Genomic DNA, 23663 nt, shown 5'->3' with positions numbered 1-23663 from the left:
AAAGAATGCCTGCTTAACAGTATAATTGACTTTGCTGTTAAGTTTATTTCTCTGACCCTCACAGCATCCTTCTGGGCAAGTTGTCCGACTGTGAGATGAGAAGGTATGCAGTGTACTGGGTGAACTGGTTGAACAGCAGGGCTCAAAGGGTTGTAGTGAATGGGGCTATATCTAGCTGCTGACCAGTCACCAGCACAGTGTTCCTCATGGCTCAGTCCTATGGCCAGTTCTGTTCAACATATTTATCAATTATCTGGATGCAGGAGTTGAATGCACTGTGGCAGTTGCACATCCTCTGAGATTCAGAGCCTTCAATAGGACAGGTGATGGCTTCTTAGCACCTTTTGTGCCCCACTGTGCCTGTCCCAACGTACACATCTAGGGTGGTGCCAAGATGCTGACAGTCACCTCCACCCAGCTGGGGGGGGGCAGGAGGCATGGGACCCTCAGTCAATTGACAGGATCCTTAACAAAGGAGGTGCCCAGAGTAACTGAGAAGCTTATGGACTATGTTGTAATGCCCACAGCCAGTTTCTAGTTGGTTTATTGGCTACACTTTTTTGGCTAGAATAAAGTCTGTTTTGGAACTTGTAGTCTGCCTAAAATTGACTTTTGGGGTGCCTCTGTGACGTGCACCATTAGCAAGTTTGCTGATGATGCTGAACTGGGAGGTGCTTGCAGAGGGATCTAGGTATGTTGGAGAAATGGACTATGACTAATGGGAAATTTAACAAGAATAAGTGCCAGATTCTGCACCTGGGATGGAGTAATCACATAATCACAGAACTATTTAGGTTGAAAAAGACCTTTAACATCATCAAGTCCAACTGCTAACCTAACACTGCCAATGTCACCACTAAACCATATCCCTAAAGTACCAGTCCACAAATCTTTTAAAGACCTCCAGGAATGGTGACTCCATCACTTCCCTGGGCAGCCTCTTCCAATGCCTAACAACACTTTCAGTAAATAATTTTGCCTAATATCCAGTCTAAACCTCCTCTGGCACAACTTGAGGCCATTTCCTCTCATCCTGTCACTTGTTACTTGGGAAAAGAGACCAACACCTACCTCGCTACAACCTCCTTCCAGGTAGTTGTACAGAGCGACAAGGTCTCCCCTTAGCCTCCTATTCTCCAGGCTAAAAAAACCTCAGTTCCCTCAGCCGCTCCTCATAGGTCTTGTTCTTGTACAATTCAAAAAATTTAAAGTATATGTTGCATTGTCTAATTGTTCTTGAGGCATTCTATTCCCCCTTTTTTGTTTTAATAACATCTGTTTCATTGTGGAATGTGCTCGGTCAATGATAGCCTGTCCAGTGGGAGAATGTGGAATACCTGTGACATGCCAACCACCCCATTGCTGTAAAAAATATTGCATGGATCTAGCAGTGTATCCAGGACCATTGTCAGTTTTAATCTGTCGTGGCACATATATGACAGATGGGTCATGGCCCGTTAAGACCTGAATCCACTCTCTGTGTTATTTGATCAGAGTAACAATCAATTCTAGAAGCTGAGTAATAGTTTTACGGAAAGAATTTGGAAAAAAAATCCTTTCCAAATATATCAGTCTGTTAGCATTCTCATCATACTGCCCTACAATAGCCACAGGTTGTTTTTGCATTGTAACTATAAATAGACAAATATGCAAGTCCAATCAAATGCAGTCAGCCTGTAAGGTTGTCATAAAGTTGTTCATAGTCTCTAACTCCATTCTGGCTTTCATGTTTATTGGATATTGTTTCTCCTTACCGGATCGAAGTCCTATTTAAGTTCTATCAGTGTAGTGTTTGCTTTACCGATACTTTGGCTGCCCATACTAGTGGAAATACAGAATCCAAAATTTCCTTGGAGATTTCCTGCTTACAGCAAGGAGATCTGCACCATCCAAGCATCTTCTTGTGGGACATGCAACTAAACAGAATTCTCAGAAAACGTTATTTGAGCTTACAATTTATTTAACAAATCTTGACCCAAGAGAGGTATAGGGCTTTCTGGCAAATACAAGAATTCATATGGTAAAACTTTGTTCCAAATTTGGTATTCCATTGGTTTCAAAAAACGGCCTTTCTTTCTTTCCCATGACCTCAAAAACTAGCACGGTGAATTTATTAAGAAGTCTCTTGCAACTAGTTACCACAGAATAAGTCTATTAAAAGATTTTTGGTTTAATATCCCAGTTTCATTACTATAGATCGTCTGGGGATGCCTTTAAATTTCACTCTCTTTGTTCAGTATTACAACATCGCTGCAGTGCAGGGGAGAGAAAACCCCCGTTTCGCTGCTTAAAAGGAGACAGCCAGGTTTTTATTTTTATTTTTTTTTCTTTTTCTTTCTCTTCTTGCCGCAGTTCAGATACAGGCAAGGCCATGTTGGTGGCGTAAATTGCTGGTGCTAAGTGGGAGCTGCCTGCTGAGTTTATCTTGCAGCTTGACACAGGCCTGAAATTTATGTTCAAACACTACAGCACAGGCCTGGGATATTTTGCTTTTTTATTTTTCCATTTTATTCCAGCCATAAGACACCCTATATGCAATTCAATTTAGCTGAGCAACAGTTACATTCCTCAGCCTCATTTACCTTTTGCAGTTTATTACATATGTCAATAAACAGCATATTAACCATCAATCCATTACTTTCATTTTCCTAGATCCAAATCAGCTCATATTCTAGCAACTTTTAAATACAACCTCTTCCAAGTTCACATCCATCATAGCATTTAGTTCTAGTTCCCATACCTCAAACTAGCACATAAATTCAATGCGAATCAGAGTTTAACAACTTCAATTCTTTTCTGGTCTCAAAATTATTAGATAACAATAAAAGCAATTACTCCAATGTGTAAGAAGGCATCCTAAGGGGGAGCAAGGTGGTATTTTAGTAGCGGAACCGGTTCCCATTTTGTAATTATCTCTCCAGACAAAATTCTTTTGGTACCAAATATAAATATGCAAGTTAAAATACTGAGCTCAGATATGCAAACCAAACACCAAGTTCAAATATGCAGATGGATCACAGTTACACTTATTCAAGACAGTATCTCAATTTTAGCATTGCACCTTTGAGTTGCTTACTGCTCAGGCAGGTAGAGGTACCACTGGGTCTCCCTGACAAAACAGGTCAGTGCACGCTGACGCCCAATTGGCACCTGCCCCCCCCGCCGTCACAGCAAGCTGGACTGGGCAAGGCTTTTATTAGTGTCTCATCTGGTGTGCTACAACTGTTATCCCAAAACCAGGATTCTTTACTTGGTGTACATACAAAAGAGTCAAATTTAGTACATCGAGATGAGACACAGCCTGTCACAGAGTTGCGCAAGTCTGGATGTTGGTATAAAGCTAGCATGCTAGAAAGAAAAGTAACAGCTGTTAGACACAAAATCTTATCATCACATTCACACAGTAAAGAACTAAATTACTCACGGTCTTCTGTATAATCACAAAATGTACATTTTGAGTCAATGGATTCGCATGATTTAGCAGTCTGTGAACTTACTGTACCATGTAACAGGCAAAGACTTATTAAACTGTAGTATGCTTAAACAGATACCTACAAAGAGAACAGGTTAATAAGGAAGACATCTATGGCTGCTGTGTTATATAGCAGTGTTTACTGACATGACCCTCATTACCGCAAATAAAGCACTTAAGACTTGCTTGTTTTACACTTAGCTCAGACAACATGGCTGCTAATAGCGAAGCCTGATGTGGTTCAGTCCCTATATTCTGACAAACCTTAATGTATTGCGCGATATCAGTGGCTTTACCTTTCACCGACAACAAAGCAGCCTGGCAGTTAGAGTTAGCATTGTCATATGCCAGTTGAAGCAGTAAAACTTTTGTTGCATCTTCATTTTCAACCTGCCTTGCTATAGTGGTTTGCAATCTGTCAATGAAGTTTTATATAAGACTCCTGTGGTCCCTGTCTTATTGTTGCAAATGAGCTTATGCACTGCCCTGCCTCCGGGACCCGACACCACGCCGTAATAGCAAGACAAGTTGCCTGTTCAAAAATCTGCCACGGAAGCCCAGCCTGTGCCTGTGGAGTGATATACTGTCTGGTTCCTAGAAACATATCCTGATTTATCCCTGCTCCTGATGATGAATTTTCCATGACCTGGTTCCAAATTTTACTGTCAAACGTCCCCTCACTCGGAAACCAAGCACAATTCTCTTTCACCCATACCAGGAGTGAAGCGACCTGCTTCTCAGAAATACAATACCCAGAAGAATAATATCTGCAGTAAAATCTGCAAATACAATTTATGTTCCTGAGAAGCAGTTTGCCCCATACTAACTTAATCCCACAGCTCTCTCGTTCCATGAGGACTGCTTGTCCCTATTTATACCGTAGGGATTAATGTGGCCACAAATAAAATTTACTCACCCATCAAATTGCGTGGTTGCCACCAAACACACTGATCGATGAAGAGCCTCCAGGGGTCACACACTCACACGGGGCACCACTTGCAACGATTAGAAATGACGCACACTGGGACGCAGACATAGATGCATGCACAGTAGGAGATCTTGTTTAGGAAGGAGCGCAGAGCCAGGCCGAGGCCCTCTTTATTAGCAAGTGACAATTTATAGGATTTACAGATACGGGTCTGGACTAAGATGTTACATAAGTTGTTTTTTCCAATAATTGTTATTAAAATCACACCACACTGATGTTATCTTTGTTTCAGTTACGTTCCCACTCATTCACAGACCAGGCTCAAGGACATTCACACAGCATACATATGGGGGCGGTTTTCCGACCCGAGATATCATTCTCACTGGCCTGGGCTATCACTTCTTATACTCTTCAAGAACATACTTCTGTATAATCTGTCCAAGGCCCTTTAGCTGGAACTGCAGTTCCCACATAACCCACTTCTGGACACTCTCTAGTAGCTTTATATCCTTTTTATACTGTGGCAACCAGACCTGCATGCAGTACTCCAGGTGAGGCTGAACCAATACACAGTAGAGCAGGACAATCACCTCCCTCGCCCAGCTGGCAAGCCGTGCTTCACAGTATCACAGTATGTTTGGGATTGGAAGGGACCTCAAAAGATCATCTAGTCCAATCCCCCTGCTGGAGCAGGAACGCCTAAGTGAGATTGCACAGGAACATGTCCAGGCGGGTTTTGAATGTCTCCAGAGAAGGAGACTCTACAACCTCCCTGGGCAGCCTGTTCCAGTGTTCTGTCACCCTTACTGAGAAGAAGTTTTTTCTCAAATTTAAGTGGAACCTCTTGTGTTCCAGCTTGATCCCATTACCCCTTGTCCTATCATTGGTTGTCACCGAGAAGAGCCTGGCTCCATCCTCATGGCACTCACCCTTAATATATTTATAAATATTAATAAGGTTCCCCCTTAGTCTCCTCTTCTCCAAACTAAAGAGACCCAGCTCCCTCAGCCTTTCTTCATAAGGGAGGTGCTCCACTCCCTTAATCATCTTCGTTGCCCTACGCTGGACCCTCTCCAGCAGTTCCCTGTCCTTCTTGAACTGAGGGGCCCAGAACTGGACACAATATTCCAGATGTGGTCTCACCAGGGCGGAGTAGAGGGGAAGGAGGACCTCTCTCGATCTACTAACCACTCCCCTTGTAATACATCCCAGGATGCCATTGGCCTTCCTGGCCACAAGGGCACAGTGCTGGCTCATGGTCATCCTGTTGTCCACCAGGACCCCCAGGTCCCTTTCCCCTACACTGCTCTATAATATGTAATTTCCCAACCTATACTGGAACCTGGGGTTGTTCCTGCCCAGATGCAGGACTCTACACTTTCCCTTGTTAAATTTCATTAGGTTTTTCCCCGTCCAACTCTCCAGCCTGTCCAGGTCCCGCTGGATGGCAGCACAGCCTTCTGGCGTGTCAGCCACTCCTCCCAGCTTAGTGTCATCAGCAAACTTGCTGATAGCACACTCAATTCCCTCATCCAAATCGTTAATGAATATATTGAATAATATTGGCCCCAGTACTGACCCCTGAGGCACTCCACTAGATACTGGCCTCCAACTAGACTCCGCACCATTGACCACCACTCTCTGGCTTCTCTCCTTAAGCCAGTTTGCAACCCACCTCACTACTCTATTGTCTAGACCACACCTCCTCAACTTAGCTGTGAGGATGCTGTGGGAGACTGTGTCAAAGGCTTTACTGAAGTCAAGGTAGACCACATCCACCACTCTGCCATCATCCATCCACCTTGTTACATTCTCATAAAAGGCTATGAGGTTGGTCAAGCATGACTTACCCTTGGTAAAGCCATGCTGACTGCCCCTAATAACCCTCTTATCCTTGATATGCCTTGAGATGGCACCAAGGATAAGCTGTTCCATTACTTCCCCAGGGACAGAGGTGAGGCTGACGGGTCTATAATTACCCAGGTCCTCCTTCTTGCCCTTTTCGCAGACTGGAGTGACATTTGCTTTCCTCCAATTCTCGGGCACCTCTCCCGTTTCCCAAGATTTGGCAAAGATGATGGAGAGTTGTCCAGCAATGACTTCAGCCAGCTCCCTCAGCACCCGCGGATGCATCCCATCTGGACCCATGGATTTATGGATGTCCAGACTATTTAATTGCTCCCTAACCCAGTTCTCATCGCCTAAAGCAAAGTCCTCCATTGACCTGGCTTCATCCGGGGTCTCAGGGGTACAGGGCTCCCCAGGACAGCCTCCGGCAGAGTAGACAGGGACAAAGAAGGCATTCAGTAATTCTGCCTTCTCTGTATCTTCCACCACCAGGGCACCCGCCCCATTCCTCAGTGGGCCTACATTGCCTCTGGTATTAGTTTTATCTGCTATGTATTTGAAAAAGTTCTTTTTGCTGTCCTTGACCCCTCTCGCCAGCTGTAATTCTAAGGAGGCCTTGGCTATCCTAGCTGCCTTCCTACATCCTCTAACAGCAGCCTTATATTCCTCCCAAGTGGCCAGCCCCTGCTTCCATGACCTGTAAACTTTCCTCTTCTGCTTGAGCATACCCAACAGATCCCTATTCAACCACGCAGGCCTCTTGGCTCCCTTCCTTGACTTCCTACGTGTGGGGATGCTCTGATCCTGAGCGTGGAAGAAGCAATCTCTGAATGCAATCCAGCTATCTTGGGCCCCTTTTCCTTCAAGCAGTCTTGCCCATGGGATTTCCCCCAGCAGTTGCTTGAAAAGGCCAAAGTTAGCCCTGCTAAAGTCCAGGGTTGCAATTCTACTTGCTATTCTGTTCCTGCCACACAAGATGCTGAACTCCACCATCTCGTGGTCACTGAAACCCAGGCAGCCCTCAACCTTCGCTGCTTCGACCAGACCCTCCTTGTTAGTGAGGATGAGATTCAGCAGTGCACCTCTCCTAGTCAGCTCCTCCACCATCTACATGAGGAAGTTATCATCAATACACTGGAGGAACCTCCTGGACTGTGGCTGGCTGGCTGAATGGTCCTTCCAGCAAACATCAGGGAAGTTAAAATCACCCACAACAACCAGGGCCTGTGACTGCGAGGCCACTCTCAACTGCCCATAGAAGGCCTCATCAACTTCCTCAGCCTGATCTGGTGGCCTGGAACAGATGCCCACAACAGTGTCACCCCTGTCAGCCTGCCCCTTGATCCTGACCCATACACTCTCAACTCGCTCGTCATCCACTCCTGGGCAGAATTTAGTACATTGTAGTTGCTCTCTCACATAGAGAGCAACTCCACCACCACGCCTGGCTGGCCTGTCTTTCCTGAAAAGGGCATAGCCATCCATGACCACATTCCAGTCATGTGAACTGTCCCACCATGTTTCTGTAATTGCCACCAGATCATAATCTCCCGACCGAACATAGAATTCTAACTCCTCCTGCTTATTCCCCATGCTGCGCGCATTAGTGTACAGGCATTTCAGGGAGCAAGCAGAGCACACCAATTTCTCCCTAGGGGCATAGGAGGCCACCCGGTCCTCATCAGTTTTAGAATGCTGCCCCACTGGGACCAGCCCAGCTACAACCCCATCCCCCTTCGAGCCTAGTTTAAAGCTCTCCAAATGAGCCCAGCTAATTCCTGCTCCAGCATCCTTTTGCCCCTGAGAGATAAACCTTTCCCTCGTGACACTGTCCAGACTGGTGTCTTATAAAACCAATCATTATCAAAAAATCCAAAGCCCTGCCTGTAGCACCAGTCTTGGAGCCAACCATTTAGAGACTGAATTCTCTTATTCCATCCCACATCATCACTTGAAGATGGAAGGAGTGAAGAGAAGATCACTTGAGCCCCTGAGTCTTTCACCATCCTTCCCAAGACCTTGAAATCGTTCTTCATTCCCCTCAGACTACGGGAAGCAGCTTCCTCCCCATCTGTCTGGAAGACCAGCAGCGGGTAGCAGTCTGTCGGGTGCACCAGTTTGGGGAGCTCTCTAGCGATATCCTTGATCCAGGCTCCAGGTAGACTACAAACTTCCCTAAGATGAGGGTCAACTCTGCATATTGGGCCCTCTGTTCCTTTCAGAAGGGAATTTCCTATTACAATCACCCTTCTTTCTTTATCAGAGGCAGTCTTAAGTTGTGAAGTCAACCGCCTCTTCCTGTGTGATCTTGTAGGCAGGCTTGGCACCACCTCCTCACCTACCTCTTCTTCAAGATCCAGGGCCTCAAACCTATTACGGAGGGGCACCTGGGGAGATGAAGCAGGCAGGGAGGGGGGCTGCCCGTGACGCTGAACCGGAATACGCTTCCAACCCTCGTCGTCTTTTAGGTCTCCTACCTCTGCCTGACTGTGACAAGGGTGGGGCTGTCTCAGGACTTCCACCTCTGTCCGAGAGGGCAGGAGGTCCATCTCCTTTTGGGGGGTACCTCCCTGGGACCTTTCTGACTGGCACGTCAGGGTGTTACTCCACCAGTCGATCTCCCTTTCACACTCCCTGATGGATCTCAGCGTCTCAACCTCCTCCTTAAGTTTCACAACCATGTCAAGCAGGTCTTGCACCTGCTCACACCTCACACAGGTGGAGTGCTGGCCTCCCTCCCCCAGCAGCAGCAGGCTCTGGCACTCCCTGCAGCCGGAGACCTGAACAGCCACCGTTCGGGACAGAACCTCAGTCTGCGTAGCCACCGTCTGTTTGAGACAAGCTCTCCTCCTGGAGGCGACCATGGTCGTCAGCAGTCTGGGATGCTGGCAATAAGCTAGAGGGGCTGACAAGCGACAAGTGCTCTGCACCCTGCTGCACAAGCTACCACACCCGCTGCTGCAGCACAGTGTGGGTGGGACTCACCAGCTGCACAAGCTGGTTGCTCCTCTCTGCACCTGGTGGGCAGCAACTCCCAAAGGCTTTTTCAAGGCAAGGGGAGGGGGTGTGGTCGCTGTCACCGTGGGAACGCCCCCCGCCACGTCAGCCACTCTCTCGCAATGGCTGCCGGGGCTTTGGCGATCGGGACTCGCCGGGAATCACGCTGTCCCTGTACGTTTCCCTCTGAGCTTCCTAATCTCAGCTGAACCTCGTGGTCGGCTGAACCCCGCCGGCTCCAGCTCTCGCTGGGCTGGCTCCGATCAGCTTGATGCACCCCACGACATGATTGGCCCTCTTGGCTGCCAGGGCACATTGTTGGCTCATGTTCCACTTGCTGTTGACCAGAACTCCCAGATCCCTCTCCACGGAGGTGCTCTCCAGCCTCTCTTTCCCCAGTCTGTATGTACAGCCAGGGTTGCCATGTCTCAGTATAGGAAACAATCATCTTGCCAATACAATATGCCCAGGCAGGATCTCTCAGCCAAGCATATTTTAATAACTATTTTGCAAGATCGGATGTTCTACTTAAAGGTAGGCACACAGAATAGGGCAAAAAGCCCCTGCTTATATCCCCCCAAATCCTGGCCACAATTTCCGTCCCCTGTTCTCCATTGGTTGGGTACTTCAGGGTTTACAGACCACCCAATGTCTGCCTCAGTTTACATATTTCATTCGTCTAATCCGAACAATAACCTTCCTCTTATCGATCTATTTAAAATATGGGTTCCTGTCTCTTTGGCTACCCTTCCCCCTAGATTAACTTGTAAATACAGGTATCAGTATGCATTCCGGGATTAGTTCGAAGAGACTTTGTTTTACATTAAGGATTCATAGTCTGATGTCTCTTGGTCCTTCCCCCTCCTCTGCTGGGGTCAGGCACCAGCTCCTTAGTTTTGTAAAAACTTTCCTTCGTTAAACGTTCCTTACAATTTCCTTCTCTCCTTATTTTATACTTCTGCTGTTTATGCATTTTCTTATTATATAGTTCTATAGGTGGCTTCAAGCTTAGACAACATGATTTCACATTTCTTTTCAGGAGTTCTGCTGAAGTCGTGAGTCTTTGCAAAGCTGTGGTTACACATTCACCACCTTTCTCTGCTCTTGAGGACCATCCTATTTTCCTATGTCATTCTACTAGTAGCATCTAATTGTTCAGCGATTCCTTTAACTGCTTGTCTAGTATATTTTATAAATCATTGGTTATAATAAATGTAATTTATCCAGTCTACATTTTGGTTTATAGTTACCCACCAGAGCAAAAAGGATTAAAAAAACACCGTTACTTGATTTCTTGCTTTGTATTAATTGGGAATCCCTTTGGGAACCCCAATCGAAACGACATAAACTCTGTCATCAAAGGAAAACCCTAAACTCCTTTTTCTGTTGCCCTGATGAATCACAGTGTTCAAATGCCAGTGTAAAAGGAATTGCCAATTGAACAATGTCACAGGTACCTTCCCAGTCGGTGGGTAAAATGGAATGAAGTGTCATCTTCCCACAGTACCACCAAAGATCCACTCAAGAAACATTTGAGGATGTATGAGAACCAACTTCTCGTGTCTCTACACACCTACTCATGTTCCTAGGAACCTGGTATCATTCCTGCCCCGTCATGAGAGACAGGCAGTATGATTTCCAATTATTCCTGAAAATGCCGGGGGAATTTTGATATTTTTCCCTGCAAGGCTGGAAATAGTAGGGAGACAGTATGACACGACTTATTTCCCCACGCTGGTATAAGGCTAAGATGCACTCCATCCCCTGTCAATCTTTGCTCCATCCCAGAGGGAAGGGTACTACCTGGGCCACAGGCCTTTCTGGTGCACACACATAGCAATTGCTCTTCTTTAGGCTTTGCACTGTATATTTGATTCATTCTACCCAGGCATTTATATCTTTTCTCTTAAATCTGATATTTCTGCAACAGTGACCGCTTTAGGGTCATTTGGCAGGACCCAGGGCCCTATGTAGAGGTTTTTGAGTAATTCTTCATTACTGTTGTTCTTTAACACTTATATTTTGAACCTTCCCAAGGTATCTTTTCCACTAATGTCTGTTCATGATCCATAAACCCCACTTACTGAATCATCTACTCTCTGTATTGTAATTAGCAAAGGGTTGCACTGCAGGGACTCACATCCTGGGAGAGACTGTCCTTTAGATAGGGTAATTTTTCTTTTCAACTCTTTAACTGCTCATTGCTCACTGTCCATCCCCTCAACTCTGTGGTCCACATAACACTGTACCAGGAGGGGTAATGAGAGACAGCAACAAAAACTATGCACTTATTTAAATCATCCTTAGACTCAGTTTCCCTGGACACGTGTATTTGTTTTCATAACTCAATTCTCTTTGGCTCTGTACATCCCCACAATTAAGGATCTGTCAAGCATCTACTCATATTGTTAGGGAACCTTCAGTTTCAGTGATATTAATGATAAGTAACCCATTTGTAAATTCTACATAATACTGGATTAATAATCCCCAAACGTTCCATTTCATTTTCATCTCTGTATCTTTAGTTGAAGGGAGTCATCAGTTGTCTGTTTTTGCCACTCACTGTTGTCCTTTGGAGGTTTGATTGGCCCTTTGATCTATGTATAATGAGTCCACCCTTTCTCAGCTTGTTGTACTGCTGTCTTGGTGGTTAGTAGAACTTGAAATGGTCCTTCCCAATCTGGCTGAAGCTTAGTTTCCTTCCAGGATTTGACCAGGACCCAGTTTCCAGACTGAAACTTGTGAGCTGCAAACTCTAATGGCGGAGTTTGTGCTAGAAGCCCTTGGTGCCTGAGAGAAGATAGAGGACCACCTGAGTATACGGTTTTGAGAAACATATCCTTAGTTTCAAACTGTGGGGGTCCATTCGTTATTTCTGCCCAGGTATGGTAGCCCAAAGAGCATTTCATAAGGTGAAACTCCTATATCCTTGTGAGAAGCAGTTCTTATTCTCAACAAGGCTATAGGTAGACATCTAGTCCAGAATAATATAGTTTCTAATACAATTTTGACAATTGCTTCTTTAAGGTCTAATTCATCCTTTCTACTTTTCCAGATGAAGGGGGATGCCAGGGGGTATGAAAATACCAAGATATCTCCAAACTGTCCATTAGTCTTTGCAGTACCCTGGAGATAAAATGTCCTCTTCGATCTGAGTCTATATTTTCCACTATTCCATATCTAGGAATAATTTGTTCTAGAATCACTTTTGCTACCACTGCCGCCGTGGCAGTGCTCAGAGGGAAAGCTTCTCCCCACCTGGTAAGATGATCAACCAACACTAGTAAGTATTTAATTTGACCAACTACAGGTAATTTCATGAAATCAACTTGAATATTTTGAAACAGTCTTAAACTTGGACTCCGCCCTCCTGCAGGCTGCTTTCTAAGTGGCTTTTAATTTATTATTTTTTTTTTTTTTTTTTTACAAATCACACATCTTTCACAAATTTGCTTGGCTATAGTATAAATTCCAGTACACCCATATTTTTGTAACACTATGTCAAACATTATGCATGTTCCCCATTAACTCTCCTGATGTAAAATTACTAATACCTCCCTCATGGTTTGCTTATTTAACATTTCTCTACCATCTGGGAGTACCCATTTCCCACTCTGTTCCCTGAATCCTAATTCTTGGAGGACTTCTTTTTCTTTTTCATTGAAAACTGGAATTTCTTGCAGGGCCAGGACCTTGGGCGTGAACGTATAGTTATTACTTTAGGTTTTAAGGCTACTTCTCATGCCATTTCATCTGCTAACTGATTTCCCCTGACACAAAAGGAGTTTCCCCTCTGATGTCCATTAATGTATACTAAAGCCACCTCTATTGGTGACATCAGATTACATAACATTTGTCCAACTAGATCTTCATTAACCAATTCTTTCCCTTTGTTATTAATTAGACACTGTTCTTCCCAAATTTTCCAAAAGATGTGCACTACTCCAAATGCATATCTAGAATAAGTATAAATGGTACCTTCTTTTCCTTTTAACATTCACAGTACATGACTGAGAGCATATAGCTTGCATGTCTTAAGCTGACCAGTGTTAGGCAACCTTCCCATTTCCCTTATTTCACCACACACACCTTCAATGATGGCATACCCATTGTGTCTTTTCCCCTGAGGGGACAGAGTGCACTATCAGCAAGTCTGCTGATGACATGAAGCTGGGAGGAGTGGCTGATATGCCAGAAGGCTGTGCTGCCATCCATCAAGACCTGGACAGGCTGGAGAGTTGGGCAGGGAAAAACGTAATGAAATATAACAAGGGAAAGTGTAGAATATTGCATCTGGGTAAGAACAACCTCAGGTCCCAGCATAAGTTGGGGAATGACCTATTAGAGAGCAGTGTAGGGGAAAGGGACCTGGGGGTCCTGGTGGACAGCAGGATGACCATGAGCCAGCACTGTGCCCTTGTGGCCAGGAAGGCCAATGGCATCCTGGGGTGTATTAGAAGGGGGGTGGTTAGTAGGTCGAGAGAGGTTCTCCTTCCTCTCTACTCCGCCCTGGTGAGACCTCACCTGGAATATTGTGTCCAATTCTGGGCTCCTCAGTTCAAGAAGGACAGGGAACTGCTGGAGAGGGTCCAGCGTAGGGCAACAAAGATGATTAAGGGAGTGGAACACCTCCCTTATGAGGAAAGACTGAGGGAGCTGGATCTCTTTAGTTTGGAGAAGAGGAGACTGAGGGATGACCTTATTAATGTTTACAAATATACAAAGGGTGAGTGTCACGAGGATGGAGCCAGGCTCTTCTTGGTGACTACCAATGGTAGGACAAGGGGTAATGGGTTTAGGCTGGAACATAAGAGGTTCCACTTAAACTTGAGAAGAAACTTCTCATTGAGGGTGACAGAACACTGGAACAGGCTGCCCAGGGAGGTTGTGGAGTCTCCTACTCTGGAGACATTCAAAACCCGCCTGGACACAGTCCTGTGTAGCCTCATCTAGGTGTTCCTGCTCTGGCAGGAGGATTGGACTAGATCTTTTGAGGTCCCTTCCAATCCCTAGCATTCTATGATAATAAAACTTGGAAATTAAACCAAAAAATTGTTAATAGGCTTATTTTGTGGTAACTAGTTATAAGAGACTTATTAAAATCACTGTGCTAGTTCTTGAGATCATGGGAAAGAAAGAAAGACCATTTTTTAAAACCAATGGAATATCAAATTTGGAACAAAGTTTTAAAATATGAATTCTTGTATTTGCCAGAAAGCCCTATAACTCGCTTGGGTCAAGATTTGTTAAATAAATTGTAAGCTCAAATAACGTTTTCTGAGAATTATGTTTAGTTGCATGTCCCACAAGAAGATGCTTGGATGGTGCAGATCTCCTTGCTGCAAGCAGGAAATCTCCAAGGAAATTTAGGCCAAAGTATTGGTAAAGCCAACACTGCACTGATAGAACTCAAACAGGACATCGATCCAGTAAGGAAAAACAATATCCAATAAACATGAAAGCCATAATGGGCTCACAGCTAATGCCATTTAGTGGACTGCTGTTACATCTATCTCATCTTTTGGTCGTTTGAAATATGTACGTTTCTATAGATACTTTTTCGGGTATGCTTTGTGCATGTGCTCATACGAGTGAGAAAAACAGAGATGTTAGCGTCACTGGACCCACTGTTTTGCTATGCTGGGAGTGTCACAACAGATTAAAACTGACAACGGTCCTGGATACACTGCTAGATCCACGCAATATTTTTTACAGCAATGGGGTGGTTGGCATGTCACAGGTATTCCACATTCTCCCACTGGACAGGCTATCATTGACCGAGCACATTCCACAATGAAACAGATGTTATTAAAACAAAAAAGGGGGAATATGATGCCTCAAGAACAATTAGACAACGCAATATATACTCTAATTTTTTTGAATTGTACTATGCCTCCCTCCTTTATTACAGCAGTGGAAAAACACTTCCCTGTTCCAGATTCACTATCTCAGAGACCAAAGGTTTTGTACTGGGATCCCCTGCACAACACTCAATAGCAAGGGCCCGTAGAGTTAATCACCTGGGGAAGGGGATATGTGTGTGTTCTTATTCCAACAGGACCGAGGTGAATTAAACCTGACTATGAGTTGGACAAACACGACGCAGGACCTAATGCCAGAGATACAGCATCTGTCCCTGCAGCAGAGGGCAACAAAGAAACAGAAGAGACCAAAGGAAGACACACTAGCATATCAGAATTATACAGATTTACATCATTTGGACTAAGGACTAACTGGTGAAAAAACTTTCAATGCATTTGTTTTCCTTATTAGGATGACTAACCAGCCTTCTCCAATATTTGTTAATAAGTGTAATTGTTGTAATTTGCATTATTCTCTTCTATTGTAGGTTGTTTTGTAATGATAATGTATACCAGGAAAATGACACATAAATGACACATAAGGTATGATGATCCACAGTGGGCATTCAAACTCACCAACAGAATGCCCCCTTTTGACTTTGGAGGCAAGAGATGACTGCAGTACCACTCCAAAGTAGCCTGTCAGATGACTGTGGTCACAGGGTGGATTGTGTGGCAGTTGCACATCCCCCTGAAATCTGGAGCCTTCAATGAGGAGGTTGATGGCTCTTTAGCACCTTCTGTGCCCCACTGTGCCTGTCCCCATGTACACACTAGGGTGGTACCAAGGTGCTGTCAGTCACATCCTCAGCTGCCTCGAGGCAGGGTGACTTCACCTCTACCAGCTGATGGGACAGGAGGGGTGGGACCCTCAGTCAGTTGACAGGGTCCTCAACAAAGGAGGTGCCCAGAGTAGCTCCAAAGCTTCTGGACTATGTCATAATGCCCACAGCCACATCTGACCAGACTACAAAACAAGGTTCCTGCCAAAGACACCCTTTGAGTGGTCTTCTTGGAGCTGTGGGTCTGTAAACTGGAGCCCTTTCCTTAGACAGGAACACCGTCTAAGGAGACTTCCTGGGACTGAGAGCACCTCACCTCTTCATCTGGGTGAGTGATTATTTACTGGATGTATCCTTGAGTGAGTCTTTGCCTAACCCAGGCGAGTGATGATTTCTGGTGAGTACCCTGAAGTAAGAGGCCTCTAGTTTTGTTTCTTGTGAGTGACAATATGCACGTTGTGGATCCTCATTATTCTTATATTATTGTATTCAAATAATCTCTTAAACTGATATCTGAACCAGTATTTTATGTTATCAGAGTGCTAAATATGTGTAATACCATTTGTCGAGGTTTTGATTGCGGGGTGACAATAAAACCCTGGCAGATGTATTGTTAACCTCCTCTCCCCCCACTTCCCCCTTCAGCCCCTCCCTCTCCCCCCTTCCAACTAAGGACAGGTGATCGGGAGGGAAAGAAGGACAGAGAGAAGAGAGTTGGAAAAATTAAAAATGTTTTACTAATGCTACTAATAAGAATAGAGAAAATAGTCCAAAATATACAAAACCAATCTTGAAAGTCCCAGCAACTGCAGAGCCAGCACCCAAAGTCCTGGATTGGACTCTGCAGCCAACTGGAGCTGAATTCAGTCTCTCACTAGGCCTCAGTTCGCAGGGATGACTAGCAAGATCCTCTCCTAATGTTGGCCATAAAAAAAGGGATGAGATCCTCATGATCTCCCACTTTTATATGAAGTATTCACGTGAATGGGATGTTATACTCAGTTGGTCAGTTTCTTGGTCACCTGTTTCTCGTTGCCCCTCTCGCGAGATGTCCATCCGTTCTTATCAATAACCTCTCATTCCATTGCTATGTTTACCAAAATATGTATCCAGTTTTCCAGGAAAATGCAGCTAATATGAAGGCTTTAGCTGACAGGCAAATTCACTAAAAGAGAAACTTGTTTTTAACAAAACCAGGACACCATTGAATTACAGTATTTATGGGTGAAATAAAGTAAAACAACACCTCCAAAGAACAGTCTCAGCTAATGTGCAAGGCCTGATTTAGGATTTAGCCAGTGCCCTGCAAAACAACTGCATAATTTGTAAAAATTAGAGCTGTAAGACATAAAGGCTAACATTATCTAATAGCATGAAGTGATTAGACCAAAAAACTTGGTTTTCAGGCCTCAATTTGCATATATGGGTTTTTGTGGGAAATGGGTGTGCTTGTGTAATATTTTTTCTTGTAGTCTTCCAAATCATCTGGAGAATGATACAGAATGAAAAGAAGAATAAAGCTAGGGTCCTTGCTGCACTCACTGTGAACCAGATGTTAAAAAAAAAAAAAAGGGGGAGATGTGGGAACAGCAGTTCCAGCTAAAGTGCCTTAGACAGATTATACAGAAGTATGGTTTTTAGGAGTGTAAAAAGTGCCCAGGCCAGTGGGAATGATATCTCGGGTCGGAAAAACGCCCCCATATATATGATGTGTGAATGTCCTTGGGCCTGGTCTGTGAATGAGTGGGAATGTAACTGAAACAAAGATAACATCAGTGTGGTGTGTTTTCAATAGCAATTATTGGAAAAAAATCTTGTGTAACATCTTAGTCCAGGTTCGTTTCTGTAAATCCCATCAACTGTCACAGGCTAATAAACAGAGGGTCTCAGCCTAGCTCAGCTCTTGGCTCTGCCCGGCTCTGTGCTCCTTCCTGAACAAGATCTCTGACTGTGCATGCATCTCTGTCTGCGTCCCGGTGTATGTCGTTTCTAATCGCTGCAGTGTCCAGGCAGGTTTTGAATGTCTCCAGGTGTCATGAGAGGACTACAGAGATGCTGCTCGCCACTGTAAGGAGGAAATTCACGCAGGCAAAGCTCAATTAGAATTGAAGCTGACCAGTACAGTGAAGGACAATAAAAAAGGCTTTTTTAAACATGTTAATGGCTGTGTACACATATGCAGGCACGTCACAAGAAGAGCCAGAGGCCACGAATGCATTGCAAAGAGCAAGTTTTATTTTAGTTACCTCTCTACTGGGGGATCTCCGAAGTCACACCTAAACTCCCAGGCAGAGGCAACACAAGCGGGGACGCAGGTGCTGGTAAGTTCAGCCCTGCTGGAAGATGACTGGGCCTGCTGAGCTCACCTGTATTTCAAGGCTTCAGGCAGGCACAGCCTCCTGCTCTCTCACAACAAAGCAGGAATCTCAGACATAGTGATAAGGTGTCTAGAGTTTCTCACAGGCCAATGTATCTAACACAGAGGTTCTACTCATCAAGCACACAAGGTCAGTAAAACAATTAGTGTGATGTATGTGCTTTTTCTACAGACAGGTGCAAGTCACTTGAGCGTATTTACATTTAACTAACCTCCTCACCAAATCTTCCGCTACATTCCCATACAATAGCAAAAGGCAAACCAGAAATAACATTGGCCCGTTACTTGACAAGCACGGTCACCTTATTAACAGGGACATAGACAAAGCTGAGATGCTTAATGCTTTCTTCACCTTGGTCTTCAACACCAAAGATGGACTCAAGGGCCCCCAGAGCCCTGGGCTAGAGAACCATAGCTGCATGAACAATAAACTCGCAGTCAATCTGGAACTTGTACAGGATTTACTGCTCCAGCTAGATCTCTACGAGTCAATGGAGCCTGATGGGATTAATCCAAGAGTACTTAAAGAGCTGGCTGATATCATAGTGAGACCTCTGTCTGTGATTTTTCAACACTCCTGGGAATCTGGAGAGGTCCTGGATGACTGGAAGCTGGAAAACGTTGTCAAAATCTACAAGAAGGGCAACAGGGATGATCCTGGCAACTACAGGCCTGTCAGTCTCACTCCTGTGCCTGGAAAAATTATGGATAACATTGTTCTGGGAATTATTGAAAAACACCTGAATGACAACGCAGTCATTGGTCCCAGCCAGCACAGGTTCATGAGGTTTCAGAAAGCCCTGCTTTACCAACTTAATTTCTTTCTACAACAAGGTTACCCACCTAGTTGACCAAGGGAAGCCTGTTGATGTGATCTTTTTGGATTTTAGTAAAGCCTTCGATACTGTCTCTCACAGTATCCTCCTGGACAAGATGTCCAGCATAAAGCTGGATAAACACATAATGCAGTGGGTAAGCAATTGTCTGATGATTCAGGCTCAAAAGGTTATAGGAAATGGGGTTATGGTGGGCTGGATACCAGTCACTAGCAGGGTTGCACAGGGATCCATCTTAGGGCCAGTACACTTCAGTGCCTTTGTAAATGACTTGGACACAGGACTTGAGGGAATACTAAGCAAGTTTGCTGATGACACAAAATTGAGAGGAGCTGTTGACACTCTCAAGGGGAGAGAGGCCCTGTAGAGCAATCTGGACAAATTGGAGAACTGGGCAATCACCAACCAAATGAAGTTCAAGAAGGGCAAGTGCCGCATTTTGCACCTGGGACATGGCAACCCTAGCTGTACATACAGACTGGGGAATGAGAAGCTGAAGAGCAGCTCTGCAGAAAAGGATCTGGGGATTTGGGTCAACGGCAAGTTGATCATGAGCTAACAGTGGGCCCTGGCAGCCAAGAGGGCCAACTGTGTCCTGGGGTGCATCAAGCACAGCATTGCCAGCCGGTCAAGGGAGGTCATTGTCCCACTCTGCACTGGTGTGGCTTCACCTGGAGTACTGTGTGCAGTTCTGGGCACCACAGTATAAAAAGGATATAAAGCTACTGGAGAGTGTCCAGAAGAGGACTACAAATTTGGTGAAGGGTCTGGAAGGGAAGCCATATGAGGAGCGGCTAAAGTCACTTGGTTTGTTGAGCCTGGATAAGAGGAGACTAAGGGGAGACCTCATAGTGGCTACAGCTTTCTCACAAGGGGAGGAGGAGGGGCAGGCATTGATCTCTTCTCTCTGGTGACCAACAATAGAACCCAAGGGAACAGCAGGAAGATGTGCCAGGGGAGGTTTAGGTTGGACTTTAGGAAAAGGTTCTTCACCCAGATGGTAGTGGAGCACTAGAACAGGCTCCCCAGGGAGGTAGTCATGGCCCCAAGCCTGACAGTATTTAAGGAGAGACTAGACAACGCCCTCAGACACATGGTGTGAATTTTGGGGTTGTGATATGCAGGGACAGGAGTTGGACTTGATGATCCTTGTGGATTCTATGAAAACCACCCATCACGATTTATATCAAATTTGCATATTAGAAGAGTAATTCTGCTAGTCATCCCTTTAGGAATGCTGCTGCATTCCTGTAAGAAACCCAGTCTGATTACCTTATCCCCAAAACAAAAAAAAACACCAAGAAACAAAAAAAACACTACAAACAAACCAAACATCATCAAATATATTAACAATTCTCCTCCTGTGATTAACTAAGTAGGGTGATGCATTTAGCAGTCTTCCCAAAGGTGATTCAAACCAGAATAAACCTGGGTTTTCTGTTACATTAAGAACACCTGAGACTCCTTCACTGGTCCAAGTACAGTATTTTAATAGAAAAACTGCTTGTTGCATTAACACATCATTTCACAGAATTCCCTTAATCAGTACTTTCCATTGAAAAAAGGATAAGATTTCTTAAAATAAATATGCCCCTTTAAAAAAAAGTTCAACTTTTTAAAATTCATTTTAAAAACCAGTGTGATTTACTGGTTTCATTTTATCTCATCTTAAGTAGTGGATACACACATATTCCTGGGGAATAAGTGTCAAACAGTTAAAAAAAATAGGAATATACAGACATGCTGTACCTTAAGAGACTTCTTTTAATAGAAGTGTAAACATCTGTTCTTGATTCCTGTTTTTTTGATAGGAGTGCATTCAAACAATTTTGAGAAAATTCAGTTTGTTAAATTACCAAGCTGTCTGATCTGTAACTATTTTTGGAGTTACTAGTTTCTAAATCTATTATTTCTACCTGAACAAATACCTGCTACTTAGCTGAAGCAGCAGATATTTAAGTACTATATATAGATAGAAGTTTCTACAAAACTAATATGATTCAATAAAACTGTCTCAAAGCCTAAGACCTGAGTTTTGCACACAAACAAAATTAAAATTGGGAGTTCGTGGAAAGCAATTTGGCTTGCCATGTTAGAAAAACATACTTGGCTAACCAGAAAAATAAAGATGGCAAGGACCAATGCATTCAAGCCAAGTTTAGACCAACTTTTATTTATTTATTTAAAACGTACAAAGTACATTACATCACTTTTCCCCTTGGTAATTACCAGGAGCTTACTAGTCAAAATAATTTCAACCTGTAAAAGCATAAGACAGACCCTTCAGAAAATGATGCACAAGAGTAAGAATTCTAAAGCCATGTTCAAGACATCTGACAGGACTTCTTTTGTGAAGTCACTCCTAACCACTGAAGAAAGACAAAGGCTTAAGTAGCCTCACACAAGTTCATTGATCTCTCAGTTTATCTTTCACAGAAATCACTGAGTTGAAGGTGATTTCCATTCTAAATTTCACAGACTCTCTCCCCTCCCCCCCATGCACCTGATCAGTTGCTAGAATGATTCTTCATTTCAAAGCTGCCTTCTCAGTGCAGGTTCCTTGAAGATCCTATAGATTTATTTTTGACCTAAAAAAAAAAAAAAAAAAAGATAACTACATCAGATAGTTAAAATGATACACTGCTATTATATATTACAATTATTTATGTAATTATTATTGAATCTTGTGTACTTGGAAGAAGGGTAGAACTGCAGAGAAAGATATATATTTTTCCATTTCTTACCTGTTGTGCATCATGTGGCTTTTGACTAGATGCCCAGCTGCAAGAGCTGCCATTAGTGATAATTCCCCTGCCATTACTGTAGCACATACAGTTTTAGCAAACTGACGGGCATTTTCACCAAGGTTATCTTGGCTTGCACTTTGAACCCCTAACATCTGAAGAAGAAAATATGCAATATTATGCTATGAAATCTAAGTAAATTTATACTAAATTTTAAAGTAAGTCTTTCCAAATTATATCAAATCAACTAGCTTTAAATCTCTTTAAAGATCTTGAGCTTTAAAAACTATGTGTATGAAAACAATTAGATAATACCAAAATTTACATATCAAATCCACCAAGTTTTAAGAAGCCCCATTCCCACATTACTCAGACACAACATACATAACATGAAAGTAAGCTTTGATTTAGGAAGCAAAATTGCTTTAAACTTTCCGCTTTATACCTGCAAACAGGCCTGCTGTGGAAGCAAGTTAGTGCCTCTGCCAACAGTTTCTATTTCTGTAGAAGGCATTGTGCAGCTGATGTACAGGTCTTCATTGGTAAAACCAGTTCACTCCATCAAAGTGATACAATTAGAGCTGCTCACATTCTGTGCAGCATTCTTTAGATCAGGAAGAAGAAACAAAACAAAAAATGAATTGTTCGGTTAAGAATTACTGAATTAAAGAAAAGCTGAGTTAGTGTAAAACAAACCTACCTGACCACAGGCAATGTAGATAGCTGTCACAATGTTTGCTGCTACCAGCCATCGCAGAACCCACCAAATTTTCGTTTATGTTGACTTCAACTATATCTTTTGTAGTTATCTTCAATACCTAGGCAGAGTTATACACTTCTACTACAGCATTCTTTAGGGAGCAGTAGAAATATCTTATTTCATGTTTAATAAGCGTCTGCCCCTTGTTTGCTTCCATATAGAATTTGACTCGATCATTGTCCTAGATATCTACTTTTATTTTTGTCCAAAAGGAGCCTTTTCAAAATGTAGACTGCATCGTCCAAGTAAAAATGGAAGAGTCAGTGCAAAAGGTTTGGACTTGCATATGCTTTTAAGAAAAATTCATCAGCTATCTTCTCCGCTTCAAATTCAGTATGAAACAAACAAAACCAACTTGGCAGAAAATATCCCATTAATTCACCTTGACATGATAGCGACTTTCCTCCCAAGTTGCTTCAGACAGTAAACCCTCCCCAGTTTTGCTCTGCATAAGAATAAGGAGCCAAACTGAAGAGTTTAAATGCAACACTGTGCTACACTGTTAAATAAATACTGTGCACAGTAATATCAAATTAAGTGACATATTTATACTATATTGACTGTATTTTGAAACCTTCAGATAAGATATTTACACTGAATTTAGTATAAAAGTGACCAAAGAGAACAAACAAGATAGTGCTGTGAGCAAAACTTAAGATATTCCAGTGTAATAGGAACAGTAACTGATGGCAGAGATCTGCACAAAGTCTACAATACTCATAAAGTTTAATATATTGGAGCTCAATGTAAGTAAGTTTAGTGATGTACATAGTTGGGGGATGAGAAAAAAAAATCCCAAATTTACTTCAAAACTATCAATACCAAAAGACAGGCTCCCCATTATCACTCTGGAATTAAATATTGGGATTATAATAGATATTGCCACTGAATCAGCACAAAAAATTTGAAAGTTAGGAAATTACTAGGAAGCAAAACCAAAACACGAAATTATGCCAATGTATAAATCCAGCCTGCACACACACACTTTGAATACCATGTCCAACTCTGTACCCAGAATTTTAGAAATTTTAGAATTGAGAAAGATCCAGAGATAAGGA

The 23663-nt window shown here is 43.5% G+C and overlaps 1 pseudogene across 1 annotated transcript in view; it reads right to left on the bottom strand.

Moving 5' to 3' along the window:
* Nucleotides 1–21628: 21628 nt before the first annotated feature.
* The window catches only part of LOC308051478 (3-hydroxy-3-methylglutaryl-coenzyme A reductase-like), a 135859-nt pseudogene continuing 133824 nt past the window's right edge, over nucleotides 21629–23663 (bottom strand). Inside the window, exons 17-20 of the transcript in view lie at nucleotides 22546–22663; nucleotides 22291–22449; nucleotides 21846–22000; nucleotides 21629–21689 (exon numbers count right to left, since the gene is read on the bottom strand). The product of the transcript in view is annotated as a 3-hydroxy-3-methylglutaryl-coenzyme A reductase-like (transcript). The remainder of the gene's footprint in view (nucleotides 21690–21845; nucleotides 22001–22290; nucleotides 22450–22545; nucleotides 22664–23663) is intronic.

Source organism: Nesoenas mayeri (genome assembly GCF_963082525.1).
Source record: "Nesoenas mayeri genome assembly, chromosome: W".
Taxonomy (NCBI): Eukaryota; Metazoa; Chordata; class Aves; order Columbiformes; family Columbidae; genus Nesoenas; species Nesoenas mayeri.
This window is presented reverse-complemented; position numbering and strand designations above follow the sequence as displayed.